Below are 18,946 nucleotides of genomic sequence, written 5' to 3'. Positions count from 1 at the left end.
TACTAACAAAACCAGTTCTTTTAGCTCAGCTATGTAAAATATGACATTTAACAACCCCTGGGAAGTGTTTGATGATCTCATTGCCAGTGAGCGCCCACAGCCTGGTCTTCTTGTAAAGCTATAAATATATCTTTGAATGCTACTTCGGTCCAAATATGCACTGTTCAGCTCTGACTGAATCCATCAGTCTAGAAGTAAGGGTCTGGGAGGCAGTGTGTCCTGTATTTACAGCAGTGAGACTCTTGGGCTCTGTTACTGAGTCTGAAATAGACTCTCTTGAGTATCCTTTGGATAATTATTTACAGCATTGCCAGTCCCATGCGTTCAAAAATCATGAGTCAGCACCCCCAAAATCATGAGACTGGCTTCAAATAATTAATTTGGGGTTCTTATTTGCCTTCTTGTTTGGGGGCCTTTAAGTTCTTGTTTTCAGGGTTTTCTCATAACTCTATGGACTAGAAACTTACTTTTGTTTAAAGATGAGGTTCTCACATAATCACATGACTGCAGGAGCTGGGGCTTTAAGGAAAACACCACCCAGTATAGAGGGACTTGCCATAAGATGTCAAAGTTGGACTTTTACATTTAATTTCTGTGCCTCAATTTGTTCTCAATACTTAAGTGACTCATTGGGTTATTGAGTGAATAGGGGGTGGATAAAGTGAAGGCCTGCATGAATATTTGTGTTTGGGTTCAAAGACTCAAGGATAAACTGGATTTCAAAGACCCTTTTCTTACGAGGGAAGTATCTTAATGCCTGACCTAAGCCCACTGAAGTCAATGGGAGTGAATTTCTGTTGATTTTTCAGTGGGCTTTGTATTGAGACCCTAGTTCTGTAGCATGGATCTGTGCATGGCCATGGTGTGACTGGGAATTCAAGCTAGCCCTACTCTACATAAGCAGGTGTCTCACTTCTCATTCATAGAGGTGAGTGCCTGGGGTGAGCCTGCAGGCATTGCCCCACTCAGATCACTCTAGAGCAGGGATTCCCAAACTGTGGTACTGTACCCCTGGGGGTACGAGAGACCTCTCAGGGGGGTACGCAGGAGAAATTGTATAATGGAGGGTTTTGTTTATTTATTTTATTTATTGCATTTTCACAATAGGCTATTCAGACAAAGGTTTAAAACTCTGTGGGAATTCGTTACATAAAATACAGTAGTTAATTTACTTAAAGATGTACCAGTGAGAACACAGAGATAGTGACGAACAGAGCTCTCACCTCCAAATCACCTTACAGTGTGGGTTCAGTTACCCAGCAATTGTCCAGTCTAAGTGAGCTCAGAACTGAGTCAGGGTTGTTCGTTATATACATCTCACTGTAACAATATCTGTACGTGACAGTGAAATATGGGCAGATGGCTAAAGACAGGCAGCATTAAGAAGACGACACAAAGTATCAGTTCTGAGAAGTGTAGGGGAATGCAGGCAGCTGGTAGAGCTGGAAGGGGGTACTCAATAAGAAAAGTTTGGGAACCTCTGCGTCTAGAGCCTGCCTCTACCTAGAAAAAAAGCAATAATAAGCTAATTCTGACTTTGTTTCTTTTGGGGTGGGTCTCCTGAGTAGAGCAGAGGTCAGAGTTGCTGGGCTGTGGTAAAATGGGTTTAAATTAGATTTTTTTTTTCTCACCACAGGGAGATGAAAAATTGTATTTGGTTGTATGTCCCAGCCACTTCCCCGATTAGATTAGCTAATCAGTGTTTGTCATGCACTTTGCAGGAAAGGTGCAATAAAAATGAAGCATGGTGCAAAAGAGGCTCCTGGATCAGAAACATAACAAACCAGAGTTTTGTTGAAACCTCATTTCTTTGAGCAAGAGCAGAGTCCATGTGTTTTTTAACCGATTTTTTTTTTTATTGGTAATAGCTTTCCTTTCCAGTCCCCCTTACCTATACAGATGATATATACCCTCAGGTTAACACAGCAGAATCTCAGCTCCTTTCTGGCCTCCAGGCTCGTGCTGTCAATCCAAACAGTGTTTCCATGTGCTGCACCAGAACTAACCCTGCAACACCAGACAGAAGCTCCTACATCGCGCTGGCCTTCTTTGACCTTGTGTGACTTTGTTTTATGAAACTATGCCAGCAGCTGTATTTAAACACAGAGCAAATTGCTACTCACATTTTTTAACCTGTAAGGAGCAGTTGAGGGATTTATGCAGAAGGCATGAATCCCTTCCATGCTATTCTGGCTGTCTTTTATAACTTCTATCCCTCAAAACTGATAGTAATTGTGACAGCATTTAGTGGATTAAAAATAAGGGAGTGACTAGAAACTTACCTAGTGGGAAGTATCACAGGGAAGCTGGCAACTAAAGAGGCAGTTTTAGGTTTTTCTGTGGAGCTCCATACTGCAGTGCCTCGCAAAGAGGTGTAAAATCAGGAATGTTATCCCAGTGACTGCATAACCAATGAAGAGCTATGTGCCTCTCCTGTAGAGAGTCTCTGCATGAAACTCTCTGTTAAGATGATCCTGCAATGAGACTTGCTTTGAATAAGCCTCTCTTTATCGCCCTCACTTGTGAGACCCACAGTGCAAACTGTGTAGTATGCCCACAACTCCATAGGATATCATTACATAATCTGGCAGTAGGGCACCCAACTATTTCATTTTCTCAGTAAATTGCTTTTTTGTCTTTTCCCTACCTCCTTGCTTTTCTTGTTCCTTAGGTTTAAACATTCCTATATATGCACTTCTGGCCCATTAGACCTGAATTGCGATGTGGACAGAGGGATATGGTTTAATACTTTGCACCCTCTTAGGCTCTCAAAGTGCTTAGCAAACATTAATTAACAAAGTTTCCAAACACCCCTTTGGGGGTTGGGAAGTATTACTATATGCATTTTATGGATGAGGAAACTGAGGCAAAAGGCTAAATGATTACGGAGCACAGCAGAATGCAGTGTGGTTGTAACTGTCAGACCCAGGATATTAGAGAGACAGGGTGTTTGAGTGACAGAATGAGAACTGAACCCAGACATGCTCTCCCAGCTCTGTGCGCTAGCCTCTAGACCTTTACATTGCAGTTAAATGTGCATGCTAAAGTGGTGATAGACACAGGACCCTGTGTAACTCCTCATCACAATCTCTAGCTCTCTTTGTAATCTTGATATAGCCACCTCAATTTTTTTCCTATCTCACTGGGTGGTGGGGTAGTTATTTATGGGTTCACCATAACTCAGTATAACAAATTTCTTATCCTGTCTCCAGTTTGCCTTCTTTTGATCTTAACCAGTGATCAGTACTAATGGGCAAACTTTCTGCTGCTATAGCTGAATCTCTGTCATGCTAAGCACTGTACAAACACTTAGAGACAATCCATTCCCTGAAAAATTTACAATCCAAATAGACAAGACAGACAAAAATTGGGAGAAAAGAAGTATCATTATTATCCCCATTTTACAGGTGGGGAAATAAAGCACAGATATATAAAATGATTTGATGCCTAGAAAGTCTGTGGCAGAATTGGGAGTGGAGCCCAGATCTCTTAAGTCCCATTTCTTGTTCCTTAACTACAAGACTATCCTTCATCTCCTGGGAACATGGCAATGTAAATTATGAACACTTGATGTTTCAGCTCCAGGATGTGGTCTGACTGAATTCCAATGGCTCCTGCTGGAAATGTACCCCATAGCTCATCCACCACACTGTCTTCTTTCCCTCTCCCATGTTCTCACGCTCACATTTTGTGCCCAGAGTGAAAGCAACAGTGTTAGGTGTCAGCCTCCTAAAAGGAAATTCACCTTAACAGTTGCTAAATGCTGTTTATTTCGCTATGTCACCAACACCCAACAATTTTGCTACAGATGACTAGTGAGGTGAATATGTGATATGTCTCTGGGCTATATCCTGCCCTTGTGGTGGGATAGACTTCAGGATCTAAGAGGTAGTTTGTTTTCTTTCCCTTCTAAGTGCTGTAATCCTGTTTCTGCTGGAATAGGCTTTCAGTTTTTTTGATGTTGAAACGCTAACAAATCATCGAAACAGGAAATAAAAATAGAGAAGCAAGAGTAGGTGAGATACTGCTGCCTGCCTGGCTTGCGCTTTGTGGATTTTTGTTATAGCAAAAAAGTGACATCAGCTCTGCTGCAGGGATGAATTAAAGATGAGAACTTAATAAAACTTGGTTGTGGGGGACAGGGAGAGAGTAGACTAAAGCAACAGTGTCTTTATTTTTAAGCGTACAGCACCACCTCTGCTTCAGCTTCTCCAGTGCCACAAAGAATAGGAGACAATACAGCTGAAAGTGGTCTGTGAATCAAAAGTGCCATCTGCTGGGCAATCCTTGCATAAGGGAGCATTTCCAAAAAGCGTTTCCAGTCAATAGCTAAAAGCTTAATTATCTTTACTCACTGGGGAAGGGGCTGGCTGAAATCCAGGATCCTTTCTGCAGTTGCCTTTTCCGTGCCTAGTCGGGATTACAATATGAAACTTGTCAATTGGCATGGGGTGGGTGTGGTTGTGATTTTTTTAGATCTAAATATTGTATGTGAGTGTCAATATAGCCATATTGATAGCATGACTGAGCAGTCACCAGTCTGTCCGGTGTGAGCAGAGAATGTAAATCTGCAGTCACCATAATGATGTATGAAGGATATGAATCTGGGCATTAATATTAGCTATACGACAACATCGGGTTTTTCAGGCAAACACATGGCAAAGAGGAGAGAGAGATTGGACGCTTATATCTTCAATAGCTGTGAATGAGCTAGTCCCGTGTAATATGAATGGCTCTGATAGAAAAAGCGCTATTAATGGCATGCTCTACACTGCTCCAATGGGGCCTCATGTTTGCTGGGCTAGAGAGCATGAATCCAGGCACCACCTGGCTTTTGAATCTGAAGATGCTGTTATTGTCAGCTGTAAGTCTGGTTGGTGAGTTAATAGTGTTGCCTATGTCAACTGATCGAGCAGTACTTGGTTCTACAGTCATTCCCATTTGTATGGGAGTGCTGTCTGTGGAACAGCTTTAGAATTGGGCCTTTCACTTGGTGTACAGACCACTGAAATACGGAGAAAAGGACAAGATAGGATGCAGGGGAGGGGGGAATGCTAGGGTATATGAACAGAAGAAAAATCTGCAGATAAAATATTCAGACATTTCATTAATGCAGGCATCACAGGATGCTCTAGATGTCCAACTTTCCTAACAATAATACATTTCTTTTCTTCTTGTAAGAAGAGTTATTCTCAAACTGGATCACTAGATGCAAGCCCTTTGGAACTTTAGGAAAGTTCAGATCCCCATCTAGATGCCCACTTCATGGCACGAGCCTATCACTTCTTGTCATCTGAAGAATTAATATTTGTAAGCAAATTGTGGGCTCCACTCAGCTGTGAATGCAACAAGTATGATAGTAATGCGCTGGTCGCCATACTTCAGTTCCTAGCTGATTGCTATCCACACAGAACCACCAGCAAAATTAGAACTAGTTGGTCCTCTTTGGTAGATCCAGCACTCAATGGATATAGGGATAAAGCGGTCTCTAAAGGTGACCCTTGCAATGTACAAGAAATGCATGAATGCAGAGCTTCGTTATTCAGCACTCTCAATCCAGTGCCTCTAAAGAGAATTGAAAATTCATAGGGCAAGAGTGGGGAGAAAATATAATAGTGAGGCTCCAACCATTCATTTGTTATTGATATAGCTAACTTCTAATAGTATTAACTTGACTAGGGGAGCATAAGCTGAATATGAGTGTGATGTAGTTGCGAAACAGGCTGATATAATTTTGGAGTGTATTAACACGAGTGGGCTGTGTAAAACATGGGAGGTAACTGCCCCACTCTACTTAGCATTGGTGAGACCTTGGCTGGAGTATTGTGTCCGCTTCTGGGTGCCATACTTTAGGAAAGATGGGGATAAATTTGAGAGAGTCCAGAGGAGAGCAACAAAAATGATAAAAAGGTTTAGAAAATATGACCCATGAGGAAAGGTTAAAAAAACTGGGCATGTTTAGTCTTGAGAAAAGAAGACTGAGGAATGGACCTGATAAGTCTTCGAATATGTTGATTGTTGTTATAAAGAGGACTGTGATCAATTGTTCTCCATGTCCATTGAAGATGGAACAAGAAATAATAGGCTTAATCTGCAGCAAGGGAGATTTAGGTTAGATATTAGGAAAACCTTTCTAAGTATAAGGAACTCTGGAATAGGCTTCCAAGGGTGGTTTTAGAATCCCCATCACTGGAGATTTTTAAGGACAGGTTGGACAAATGCCAGTCAGGGATGGTCTAGGTTTACTTGGTCCTGCCTCAGCACAGGGGCCTGGATTTGATAACTTCTTGAGGTCCCTTTCAGCCCTACATTTCTCTGATGCTATATTCTGTTTCTCCAGTGTTATTAATATTGCATTACAGTATTACATTTGCAGCCTAGTTAAATAATAGTTTAACTTGCCATCTGCAGCAAAAAAACCAACAAAAACCCCACACCCCTTGTCAGCTAATGACATTTTCTCTTGTCAACAGGATAGTTCAGTGCTGTCTGATTTCCTGTTTGCAAGAGATCTAGTTATGAATGGGATTTGTGTTCCTAAAGATGAGTTGCAAATACTGTATGTCCCTTTCAAACAACTCCATAAAGTACGGCTAAGGAAATAAAAGGCCATTTTAATACGGTCATTTTAAAACACTTGGCTAAGAGAGATGGGCTCAAGCCGCAAAGTTCAATACAGAACAGACTCTAGATCCTAATTTTCCCAGAATTCAGGGGTGTTTTGATTGGGTGGGAGTTAGCATTTAGCTACTAATTCACTTGAGGAAAAATATTTTAAATGGATCAATAATGGGACAAGAAAAAATGGAATGAAGGTCAGTAAAATAAATAAATAAAATCATAGCTTAAAAATATAGTAGCAATGTGCTGTCTCTGTCCCTGGGAATAGAGGTGGCTTTTCAGTACAGAATGCTGATCCATCCAGCGACGTAAGGCATGGTATTGATGAGTAATGAAGGAAGGGCTGGACAGGAAAGGGAGGAAAATAATCCTCAGGGTTATGAAAGGAACTTTCAAATCTCCAGGGATTTGTAACAGAACATTTTTTCAAAGGGGAAGTGAAGTTAGTGTCCTGAGTTTCATCTTATTGGTAGTGGTTGACTTTGGTGAGGAGGAGTTTTTCCTCTAATTGTCCTTAGGAGTCCTTTGATCATTCTGCCCGCAGTTGGGGGTGGGAAGACAGTTTTATTTAAGATGGAATATTTAAATATTTATTGTCCTAGCAAACTCACCATATCTGCAGCTCACAGTGATTTCAGTTAGAAGAGGGTCATGCAAACTTTATTTTTTGGGGCTCATGTGAATTTCCAGCTGCTGAGCTGGAGTTTGTTTGAGTGAACCCAAATTTTCAGAGCAGAGTTCACCAAAACTGTGTAGTTTTGTCTGCCTGAACTTATTGAATTTTTCATGGTTTGCACCTGAAACCAGAAATCCCTTTCTAGCATCCAAAACTCTGCCCAAGTTCTCTAAATGGTTTGTAAACCTATGTGAGTCTTTTAGCAAACCCAACCAGTGCTTGAAGTTAGTAACACAACCAGATATATTTCAACCAGGTTTCATGTTTATTACAAAGTAATAGCATTGTGATGTGTAGTAGTTCCACCATATTTAGGTACATCCTCTTGTGGATGAGTTGGTACCAAAGGTTCTTTGGATTATAAACTGATTCAGTGATGTCTGCCTAATTCTGCATACTGCCTGAAACATTAGCTCTGAAAGGTGTAAATTACCCCTGTTCATCTCAGTGGGCTGTTGCCTCTGAAGCCTACTGATAATATTGACAAATTATATAATACTGATAAATTACATCAGAAAGAAGAGGGAAGATCATATGATGAAAGTATGCACAATATACTCTGGGGTGGAGTCTTGTTTTAGTATCTCAGGTAGGTGACGTTTATTTGTGGACATGATTCCTTCCCATTACATTTATGATGGTTGGCAGCCAGGTTAGAAAAAGCAGAAGAATACTTGAGAGGATGAACAAAACAAGCAAAAATAAATGTGTAAATGTTGAACAACATATGGAGCCTCAAACTCAGAATATGTTCTCTTTGGAATCACAGGAATGGAGAAATATACAGCAGGAAGAGAATAAACACAAACTTTCACTAAAGTGGGGTTTTTATAATTGCTTTCTTCAGGAAGCATGGTATCTATCCAATCTAAATGCCCCTTTTCATAGTTATCCCTAATCCACTCAGGCCTCCTTCCTGCCTCTCCACGCCTGAATGCTGCCCTAATGGGCTTTTTACTTCTCGCACAGGACTGATTGATTTTGAGTCAAGGAGATATAATTCCATCCCCTTCCAGGTAATAAAAGGGAATTGGAGAAGAGTAAGCTAAAAAACAAACCCCTATATCATAATAGAAAGCTTATTTCCAAGAGCTATGTGCTTGGCACATTAGCAAGGAAGAAAGTTTTGCTGTGACTGTAATGTTTTCAGTGGGATTTGATTTTAGTTGAGAGGCAGAATACAGTAATCTTGTAATGGAGAGGCTTATACCAGTATAAAGGGTGGCTGTAGAAAGGCACCTGCTAATGGCAGGCTTTTTGGCATAGAGTGGCCTAAAATCTCCAAGTGTTTCTCCCTGCTCCATTAAAATACTTTTCTAGATATTCTGTGCATGTATGCTTAGCGAAATGATTCACTGAGAACTCACGTTTCCCTTGCAAAAGTGGAAAAACAAAGCAGTAATCTGTGGGTAATGCCAGCCCTGTGTTCTGACTGCCGTCTCCCAAGACAGAAAACCAGTTGATGAGCCTTGGCTTTAGCATCTTAGCACACTGAATTGTAGGTTAACTGCACGTTTGGTCAGGTGGATGGACTCATGTCCAGAAAGGGAAGTGAGAAGTCTGACAGGGAAATAAATGGCTCTGCGCAGTGAAGGCTGCCATTGACTTCCTGAAACATGACAGAATGACTGAGCTGGCTTCAGTTTCTTAGTGCGTGTTTTGGTTTTCTCTGGAAAGGTAAATGGGTGTTTCAAATTGCAGTGGAGACATCAACGCTGGTGTTTGTACTCAGTGGATGAGAGGGGGTGCACAACTTAAAGTTCAGGGAACATAAAGAACAACTTAGTTTCTTTGGGGCCTCACATCTGGAACAGCAGCCTTAACACTGAAGCAATTGAGGATGAATTTCAGGGATTGATCCATTAGTTCAGTGTATGTGCATCATGGGTAAAGCAGAGGGAATCTAGTTTAGGGGAGTAACAAACAGGGTGGGTCAGACAGGTGAAATGAATCCTATCAAGTGAAGGAACTTGTATTTGTCTTAACAAGATGGAAACAGGTGGAGCCTCCATCCTGCTCTAAGGAGACAGTACACACACAATCCATAATCCAAACTACCCCTTTTGTGGTGTTCTCCTTTACTGGTAACTTAAATATCAGCAGTAAAACACAACTCAACATAAGCTGTCTCCCGAGCTTGGCTGTTCCTTGTAGGACCACTCACTCTGCCCCACCTTCCATTTTCTTTTCTCTCCTGGGACCAACAGGGTTACAACTCTGAATAATGTGTATCAAGGCAGGGCAGAGCACAGCACAAGTTGCTCCAAACTCCACTATGCCTACATGTTTTGGCCATTATCTCCGAGGTATCATAATGCTGTATGGGATAGGAGCAAAAGTCAGATAACTTGCATTCCACTCTTCTTTGTTGCTGTGCTTTCTTGTCAGTTGTATATTTGTTGTGATTTAGCAAGGACCAGCCAAGTGAAAGTCTGCTATGTATCTAGCAACTCCATTTCCATTGAGAGGAGAAACTTCAGAGTTAAATTCATCGCTTGATTTCAATGGGGTTATTATACCAGGGATGAATTTAGCAATGCCACCTCTCTTTTCCTCTCTCTCCTAGGCTGCTGCTAAAATGAGGATCTGGTGGTTGTTAGCAAGAAATGTCTTATTTTTCTAATCATTTGATTTTCCCCAGTGAGAAGATGCCTCCTTTTGCACTACATGAATAACTTTTTGGTTTTCGTTAAAGAAAACCAAAGCTATTGAAGTGTTCCTCGTTATTTTTTGTCTTTTTTGGGGGGGGGGGGGAGCAGAGGTTTTTTCTAATAAGACACAAAATGTAAATAAGATTTTATTTTGTTTGTTCTTGGAGCTGTTTTATTTTGAGAGGAAGAGAAATGTGGTTAGTGGTCTCCCCTCTGTCAGTGAAATAGAATCTTTTCCTGTACAAACAACTGCACTTGTCAAATCCTCCTTGGGCTTTATCACCTCAAGACACCTTGTGATCTTTGTTGTGAGGCAATATAACAGGTGTGTAAAGGGAAAGGGATGGTGGCTTTTCTCACAGTGAGATCTATGAGACGGAGGGACAGGCTCAGAAAAGCAGTGGTGTTAACCTGGATTTTTGATCATATAAAACTAGACTGGACAAAGCTCTTGAAAGCATATTGCAGGGGACACTGCTGTATTTGTGAGCAAATGGAGTAGGTCTGTGTAACTGCGTGCACATAGATTCTTAATGTTCCTTTCCTCCATTTGAAACATTCCCAGGGCCAAGGGAGATCCAGTCTGACTGTCTGTAGGAGGAAAGAGGCTGCACAGTTAACCTTTAGGAGTTGGAAGCCAGGTCAACACTACAAAGTTACACCAGCATAGCTATGTTGACGAGGAGCATGAAAAAAAATCTCACCCAGCGTAGCTGTGGTGACAAACCCCTCAGTGTAGACACCACTATGCTGGCAAAGTGCTTCTGTCAGTTGACCTAAGGTTGTTTGGGCAAGTGCTATAGCTCTGCTGGCAGAAGAACTCCTGCCAGCATACACTGCAGCTAGGCTGAGGGAGTCTGCTAGCTTAGCTATGATGTCATGGGCTCTGTAGTGTAGATGGCACCAGAGTAAGAAAGGTGAGGCATTGGTGAAAGAGGTTCACCATTGCTTATCAGGGCAGGCAGCCTGGCTCCCTAAGAGTTTGTCCTTAAAGGGAAGGTTCATTGGTAGCATGTGAGATTTCATTCAGTGCCAGTCTTGTAATGTATTCTGAATCCTGTAGTTTGGACCAGGCCCCTCTGGTACTAGATGCTGTACAAACCCAGAACAGAAAGACACTCCCTGCCCCAAAGAGCTTACAAGCCAAGTATAAAACAGGAGACAATCAATGGATACTGGAGATAGACAGGGAAGTTCAAGGAAACAATGAGCCAATATTGTTGAAATAGGAGAGAGACAGGGAAGGGGAAGGGCTAGAATGCACAAGCAGAGTGGGCAGTGTGATGGCAGCAAACATCATGTTAGTTCCAGGATTCCTTTTTGGGGGGCAAGTTGTGTTGGGAAGGATTGGGGGCAGGGAGGGACAGGATGGAACCAGGGGAGAGGCAGGTGTGGAGTGAAGCTGAGGTGAAGAGATTGTAAGGGAAGGGCAGTTTGGAGCAGTCAGTCAGCACATGAAGTCAGAGCACTCTACTGTTTTGGCTGCTCCTGGGCCTATGGGGTGGAGTCTGGCTGGCTGCTCTTTGCAGTTGTCCCCCAAGGCCTAGTCACACTAGCACAACCCACACATGTAAAAGGAGGCATGGGGTTAGTAATGGCCTCATTAGGCAGGACCTCATCTGAAAGGCTGCTGCTCAGACAGCACAGGGAAGAACCCTTTCATCACGCTGAGGTATTGGCTCAGGGCTGAGCTCAGGCCAGGGACGGGGGGAACCTTCTGAAGGTTCAGAGGTTCTGTCTTTCTAGTCATTCAGGGACATATCCCAGACTTCTTCAGGCTGGATAACTGGTAGGAAGGGAAGCAGTCTTGGGAGAGCTTCACTGTTTCCTGGTGTAATACACCCTGTCAGGATTCTCCCTTGGGACCCAAGTCTGTTTTCCTGCTATTTATAAGAGGAATTTGATGAGACCAAATCCTGCCCGTAGCTCCCCGTCCTTTTTTTTTCTTCTCACCTCTAAAATGTTTTTTCCCTCTAGCGACTATTTTCTCCCTTTGAGTGGGAAAAGTGGGACAGTTCCTCTCTGATGAAACACCAGTGGTTTAACACTGTAAATCTTCTTCCTCCTCAAGTCTCATTTTCCTTCACGCAGCCTTGCTCCTCTGACAGCTCCATGTCTGCATAGATTCCCCCAGTCCCACTGCCCACACTCGCGTGTCCCCCACATGCCTGCTCACCCCTCCTGGCTCACCGTACATGACCGCTCACTTGCACTAGGCTCCTCATGGCACTGCTGCTGCTCTGGGCGGGAGTGGAGGGGGAGGGGAGCGGGAGGCGTGAGCAGGGATGTTTGTGGAGCCAGTGGGTGACTGGAGCCCTGGGGAGCAGGAGAGCTGGGAAGAGGGGTGCTTGGGGGAACGGGTGATAATGTGGGAGGGAACCTGAGTTGTGTAGGCAGATGGGGTGTAGGAGCAGTTGGTGCCTCTGCACTGAGGCATCAGCGCTTGCAGGGTTCCTCTGACACTGCGACCTCTGCTCCCCAGTGCCACAGCAGTGCCGTAGGGGCCCTTGATCACCAGACATCGTGGAGCAGAGACACTCTGCTTGATTCATGGGAAAACGGTGTCAGCAGTGCTGGGGGGATGTGGTGTCTCCCTGCCAGGGTCTGGTGCTTCCCGTGGTATTGATGCTGCAGTGTGGTGGGGAACCAAGCCAGCACCTGGAGGGCCTTTGAAGAGCCAAGACTCAGCATTTAGGTACAATGCACCTTTTACCCCAGGACCCCTGCACAGCCACATTTCTCCCACCCCTTATGTGCAAGCCTGTTCTCCTCTCCCCCCCCCCCCCCCCCCCCCGTTACAGATCTCACTCAGATTGTTGTGGCCAATTAGAGGAATAGGGGCTCGTGTGCTTAATTTTAAAATTCCTGAAGTGCCCTGCATCTGAGATGCTATCAGAACATGTGTGCGTGCGTGTGTGTGTGTGTGTGAGAGAGAGAGAGAGAGAGAAGTTTGGAGTTTATGGGGCTGTGGTGGTTTAGTTACAAAGTCCAAAGAAAAGTGAAGACAACTGGCAATGTTTTACAAAAGGGGATGCATCCTACATCCCAAACTCCTCATCCCCAGCCCCACCCCAGAGCCCCCAACCCCAGCCAGAGCCCTCACCCCCCCCACTCCCCCAGCCTGGAGCCCCCTCCTGCACCCTGAACTCCTCATTTCCTGCCCCACTCCAGAGCCCGCACCCACAGCCAGAGCCCTCACCCCCTCCTGCACCCCAACCCCAATTTCGTGAGCATTCATGGCCCGCTGTACAATTTCTATTCTCAGATGTGGCCCTCGGGCCAAAAAGTTTGCCAACCCCTGAGTTAACACATGTTGGTCCAATAAAAGATATTACCTCACCTACCTTGTGTCTCTAATATCCTGGATGAACACAGTTACAACATGCCAACAACAATGGATGCTTTTGTAATACTGTAATATATATATATGTGTATATATATATATATATATATATATATATATATATGTATATTTTACACACAGGCACTTGTCTTTGGTGAACTTGCCTACTGTAGTGCCCTCAGTTTGCTTTTGAAATACTAGTAATAACCAATGCAATCAGCAATTTGATCTCTTGCAGGTTGAGCTCATATTTGTTAATGTTCAAAGATTACCAGCATTCAGATTTGCAAAGTGCTGTGCTTCAGAAAGTAAAGCTCTTTCCCTCTGACCTGTCTAAAGTGTTTAAGCACATCTTCAGAGGCAGGATTCTCCCTGTCAGGACTACTTATGGGCAGTTAAAACAAGTCACTTAAACCCTTCCATAGCTGCTGTTTATTAAAAAGAGACTGGAGCTCAAGAAAGCTATTAGTATGCTAAGGGACTTGTGCTGTCACTTAATTCTGATGCAAATAACTTACTTTAAATCAGTGCTATTAAGCATCAGAAATATTTCTCTGAAGGTGTTTTGCCTACTGATAGAATAACCTCATTTCAAACTGAGCTCTGAGGCTTCATGTGGCTTCTCCTCTTCATTGGAAAGTTGCCCCAAGTGACTTAAGGTTCATGTACTCTTGTTAGTAGTACTGCTCCTTGAGACTTCAGCAGGCAGACTATCTGCTAAATGGACATCTAGTTGTTTACCATGAGGTCAAGCAGAGGTAGCAGAACCCTAGTTGACATTTGCACCCAGTTGTGAGTTTTATGAAGATGCCATCATGTGACCAAGATCACCCAAAGTTGTTATTTAGAGGGATGATTTATAATACCTGTCCAAACCTGGGAAAATAACCCTAGCTGTTTAGTGCTAAGACTGCTGCGGTAACATTGAATGTAAATTTTTGGTTCTCTTTGTTTTTGATGGCTGTATGCAGCGTTAGAATTAAGAGACTACTAAAGTGGTGATCGTTCCTTCTCAGAGGCATCTTAAAAAAAATTGACTCCAATAATGTGATAAGCTAGCATTCTGGATAGCATTGCAGAGCACATTTTACAAAGATAAACAGAATGATGCAGCTTAGGCAGGAAGCAAAGGCAAATCAAATACAAGCCACAAAGCAGAGAGCATATTGCGTCAGGTATTCAATAGTATGAAACCTCAAATCCAATACTTACTTACTGCAGTTTACAAACTAATAGTCTCCTGTATGCTACACTCAGCAGTTCCCTGGCTTCTATCAAACAGTTATATTTTGCAGATTATTCTATCGCACAGGGCATTACCCAGTGAATTTACACCACCTCTGTGATCTGATAGATCCATTAAGCTCAGTCTGAAAGTTTCAGATGCCATCATTGAGCATACACAAGAAGGAAGATAAATCCTTGTAAAAGGAGCATGAACACCTCACAGGAAAGGCAAAGCAATCTCTTTCTATATATTTTGGTGTCTGAGGGCATGATCCAACACCTGCTGAAGTCAGTAGGACTCTTTCAGTGGATGTTTGGTCAGCCTCTAAGACTGTGAGCACAGCTGAGGAAAGTCCCATCCCTGGTGAGGTTTTGAAATTGCATTGAAACTGATATTGAAATTATTGTTGCCTGAGGCCTTGATCCTGGAAAAACTTACTCGCATGCGTAAATGTATGCACCTTGGTTTCAATGGGACTTCTCCTGGTGTGTAAAATTGAGAACATGCTCCCTTGTGCCCCACCAATTAAAAACGAAATAGTTCACAAAATGGAATTGGTGGAAGTCAGATTGGCACTTGGCTGTGGGATTATTCATAGATCTATCTTGTGAGTTACTCAAAGAAATTGACTTGTCAGGAGCTGTTTTATTTCTGAAAGCTCAGCATGATTTTAAACAACTCTTTTATTGACCCAGGCAAATAAGTTTTTTTTTGTTTTTTTGTTTAAATAGGCCAATCAGAATATGCTTATTCAGTAATAGCACTGTGGGCAATTGTTATTGCATTACATGGTGTCCAGCAGGCAGAAATGACTATGGTAAGAGACATTGCATGGTTGCTGTAATAGTTTGTCGTGGTTTCAAAGTACATGTGTTTGCTGTGTCTGAGAACTTATTTTCCACATGTGCTTTGGTTTTGCCATTGCTTTGATAGTCTAACGAAGTCCTGTGATGATTTTCATTCTCACAAAAAACATTTATGTAATATGTAAGAAGTGGTATTTAGGGTTGTGGTGGGTTTTTTTTTAATAGAAACCTTTGATATTTAGTACTTGTGGCACCTTAGAGACTAACAAATTTATTTGAGCATAAGCTTTCGTAGCTCACGAAAGCTTAGCTCACAAAGGCTTACACTCAAATAAATTTGTTAGTCTCTAAGGTGCCACAAGTACTCGTTTTCTTTTTGCGAATACAGACTAACACGGCTGCTACTCTGAAACCTTTGATATTTAGTTATAGTTTAAGTAAATTATACAAATAAAACTGCTCTGAGCAGCAGCTGTGTGTATCACATGGAAACACAGCCCTTCACTTCAGCTTCATTGAGTGGGACATATTCTACCCTTATTTGCACTTGGGTAACCTCCTGCTTTGCGTGTGGGTGTATGTATATAACGAAAGGGCTACATTCATGGGTTATGCATGTAAACTATGTCACTTAATTATCTCGGTGTAGGTAAAACTGCAAAACACCCCTGCTATGGACACAGTTATACCAATATAAACATGCCTTATACTGGTATAGTTTATTTTGGTTTGGGAGTTTCACTTCCCAGCTCACTGATGGAAGAGAGTTAAGGCTCCACCTTCGTCCTATACATCCCTATTCACCTGCTCTAGAAAGGAGTTGGAAGAGTAGCTAATGCAGGGATGGAGCTTACTCTCCTTATGCCCAGTCTCATGTAGTCTCTGGGTAGCTCATGCAGAGACATAAGAGGTATGTCTACACAGCACCTAAGCACCTGCGGCTGGCCTGTGGGGCTTGGGCTACAGGGCTGTTTCATTGCTGTGTAGACATTCAAGCTCGGCCTGGAGTCTGGATTCTGGGACCCTCCCATCTGACAGGGTACTAGTGTCCAGGCTCCAGCACGAGCCTGGAAGTCTACTCAGAAATGAAACAATCCCGTGAGCCCCAGTCGGATAGCACTGGCCAGCTGCAGACGTTTAGTTGCTTTGTAGACATACCTGGGGTGGTTCTTATTCCCCATTATGTCCATGTGCAACTGCACAGTTCAACTCACAATCTAGCCCTGAATGGAAGGGGAATGTTTTAAAATGCCACCTTAATTATAACTATATATTGTGTTACTGCAGTGCCTGTGAGTCCTTGCCAAGGACCAGGACCTGTTTTGGTAGGCACTATACAAAGAACTCTTGTTGTTTATTTTGATCTAATGCCGCCTTGGAAATGGTGGAAGATACTTGGCCATCAGCAGCAGCTGGGAATCCAAGCACTTGTTAATTTCAGCTGCTGGATAGTAACTCATCTGTCTGTCAGTGGAGAAAAAGACTTCCACATTTTGACCATCTGCCTCGTTTATTGTTTGTTACCAAATGTTAGTTATAAGTTACTACAGTAGTAAACTAAGAAAACATTTTCTCTGTTTATGAAAACAGAACGCTTTCTGCGTAAATTTTAATTAAAAAAGAACATGTAATAATTTTTGGATTGAATCCAATTTTGTATGCTGTTTAAATAGACAAAATTATTTCCATCAGGCTTTTAGCTCAAGGTTTGTAACTGCTGGATCATTTCCCTTTTCATGAGTTTCTGAGTTTTAAAATGGTTTATAAACTTTAGTGAAATTATTTAGAAATGGATTTCATGCAGAATGGTTAATAAATGAATAACACACCCGTGTAGTGAAATCAGTCTTGTTTGCATCTCAAGCAGCACAAATTTAAATGAAATGCAGGGCCTTGCATAAGAGCAGTCATTTTAAACATGGGTGATGTTTTTCAACCAAAGCCACCTCCAGTATCCTTAATTTTTCACAGGGATATCTTTGGCAGCAAGGAAGATTTTCAGGGACTGATTTGAGGTACATAATTGGAGCACTAAGACTACACACACTAAGTGTCACTTAATGGATGAGACTCATTTAATTGTAGGCTGCTCAGGAATAACCCAAGAAACACTTCACTGGTAGCTAAGGCAGAAGTGTAATTAAACTTCTGCGTGAGTGTAATTAGGCTGATTGCAGAGAAAGAGAAAGAATTCATAAGGTTTTAAGTCTTAAGTTTTAAGGTTTTAAGTGTGGGGAGTCATATTGTCTCAACTGCCTTGTCTCTGAGCATGTGGCATAACAGTGTTGAACTTTAACAAGAAAATAAGAAGAACAGGAGCACCACACAGATATATATGTTACTTACCTTGTGGCATTTTGTAGTTTATTTAGGGCTTGATCCAAGCCCTTTGAAGTCAAAGGGAGTTTGTTCGCTGACTTAAGTGGGCTTTGGATCAGGTCTGTTATGAATAGGAGCTAGATCAGCCAGTCCATCGTGAAAAGTGTGTCTCTTTAAAGGGACATGTCATTTCTTGCTGGGTAGCATGGTGTCAAGCCTAACATTTCTGGAGAATAGATTTTGCCCTGCTCACTTCTCATCAGCAGGTACTGTGTGCTCAGAATCTGACTCAAAGCCTGTTGAAGTCAGTGGGTGACCCAGTGAACTTTGGATCCATTTCCTCTGCTCAGGTGGCCAGTAAAATATTCTGAATGGTTGCTAGCTAAAATAGGGGCCGGATCCTGCCATTTGTAGAGACCTGCAAGCATCCACCAGTCCCACAAATTAAAAAGGAGTTGAAGGAGCTCAGCGCTCTGCAGGACTGGGCCCAGAGAGGTCAGTCATTGCGATTAATAAAATGGAGTCCCGGTGGAAATAGAACTTACATGGCCTTTCTGAGGCCCTGACTACTCTGCAAATACAACCATGACAGTTACAGCATGGTTAAGGTCCAGTCTATGCTGCAAATTAGGACCATCTTTATAATCAGGTTATGGACTAATGTGGTGTTACCAGGCTCCTGAACACAGTTACATTTGCAGTGTGGATAGATCCTTAAGAATGAGAGTTATAAAATCAGTGTATTTAAAGTGATGGGTTGCCAAACTGGGACCTGCTTCTGAGGCAGAGGACTCCCAACTTCATTTAAAGGCAGCAAATTGGGGTTACATTTTGTCCTGACTTAGCCCTGGTCTACACTAGGACTTTAGATCGAATTTAGCAGCGTTAAATCGATTTAAACCTGCACCCGTCCACACAATGAAGCCCTTTATTTCGACTTAAAGGGCTCTTAAAATCGATTTCCTTACTCCACCCCTGACAAGTGGATTAGCGCTTAAATCGACCTTGCCGGCTCGAATTTGGGGTACTGTGGACACAATTCGATGGTATTGGCCTCCGGGAGCTATCCCAGAGTGCTCCATTCTGACCGCTCTGGACAGCGCTCTCAACTCAGATGCACTGGCCAGGTAGACAGGAAAAGAACCGCGAACTTTTGAATCTCATTTCCTGTTTGGCCAGCGTGGCAAGCTGCAGGTGACCATGCAGAGCTCATCAGCAGAGGTGACCATGATGGAGTCCCAGAATCGCAAAAGAGCTCCAGCATGGACTGAACGGGAGGTACGGGATCTGATCGCTGTTTGG

At 42.8% G+C, this 18,946-nt stretch overlaps 1 protein-coding gene across 11 annotated transcripts in view; it reads left to right on the top strand.

Annotated features, from left to right (window-relative positions):
• Positions 1–18,946, top strand: part of FBRSL1 (fibrosin like 1) — a 771,378-nt gene that overhangs the window by 266,060 nt on the left and 486,372 nt on the right. The window lies entirely within an intron of this gene.

The sequence above is a fragment of the Caretta caretta genome, chromosome 15 (assembly GCF_965140235.1).
Source record: "Caretta caretta isolate rCarCar2 chromosome 15, rCarCar1.hap1, whole genome shotgun sequence".
NCBI classification, from domain to species: Eukaryota; Metazoa; Chordata; order Testudines; family Cheloniidae; genus Caretta; species Caretta caretta.
This window is presented reverse-complemented; position numbering and strand designations above follow the sequence as displayed.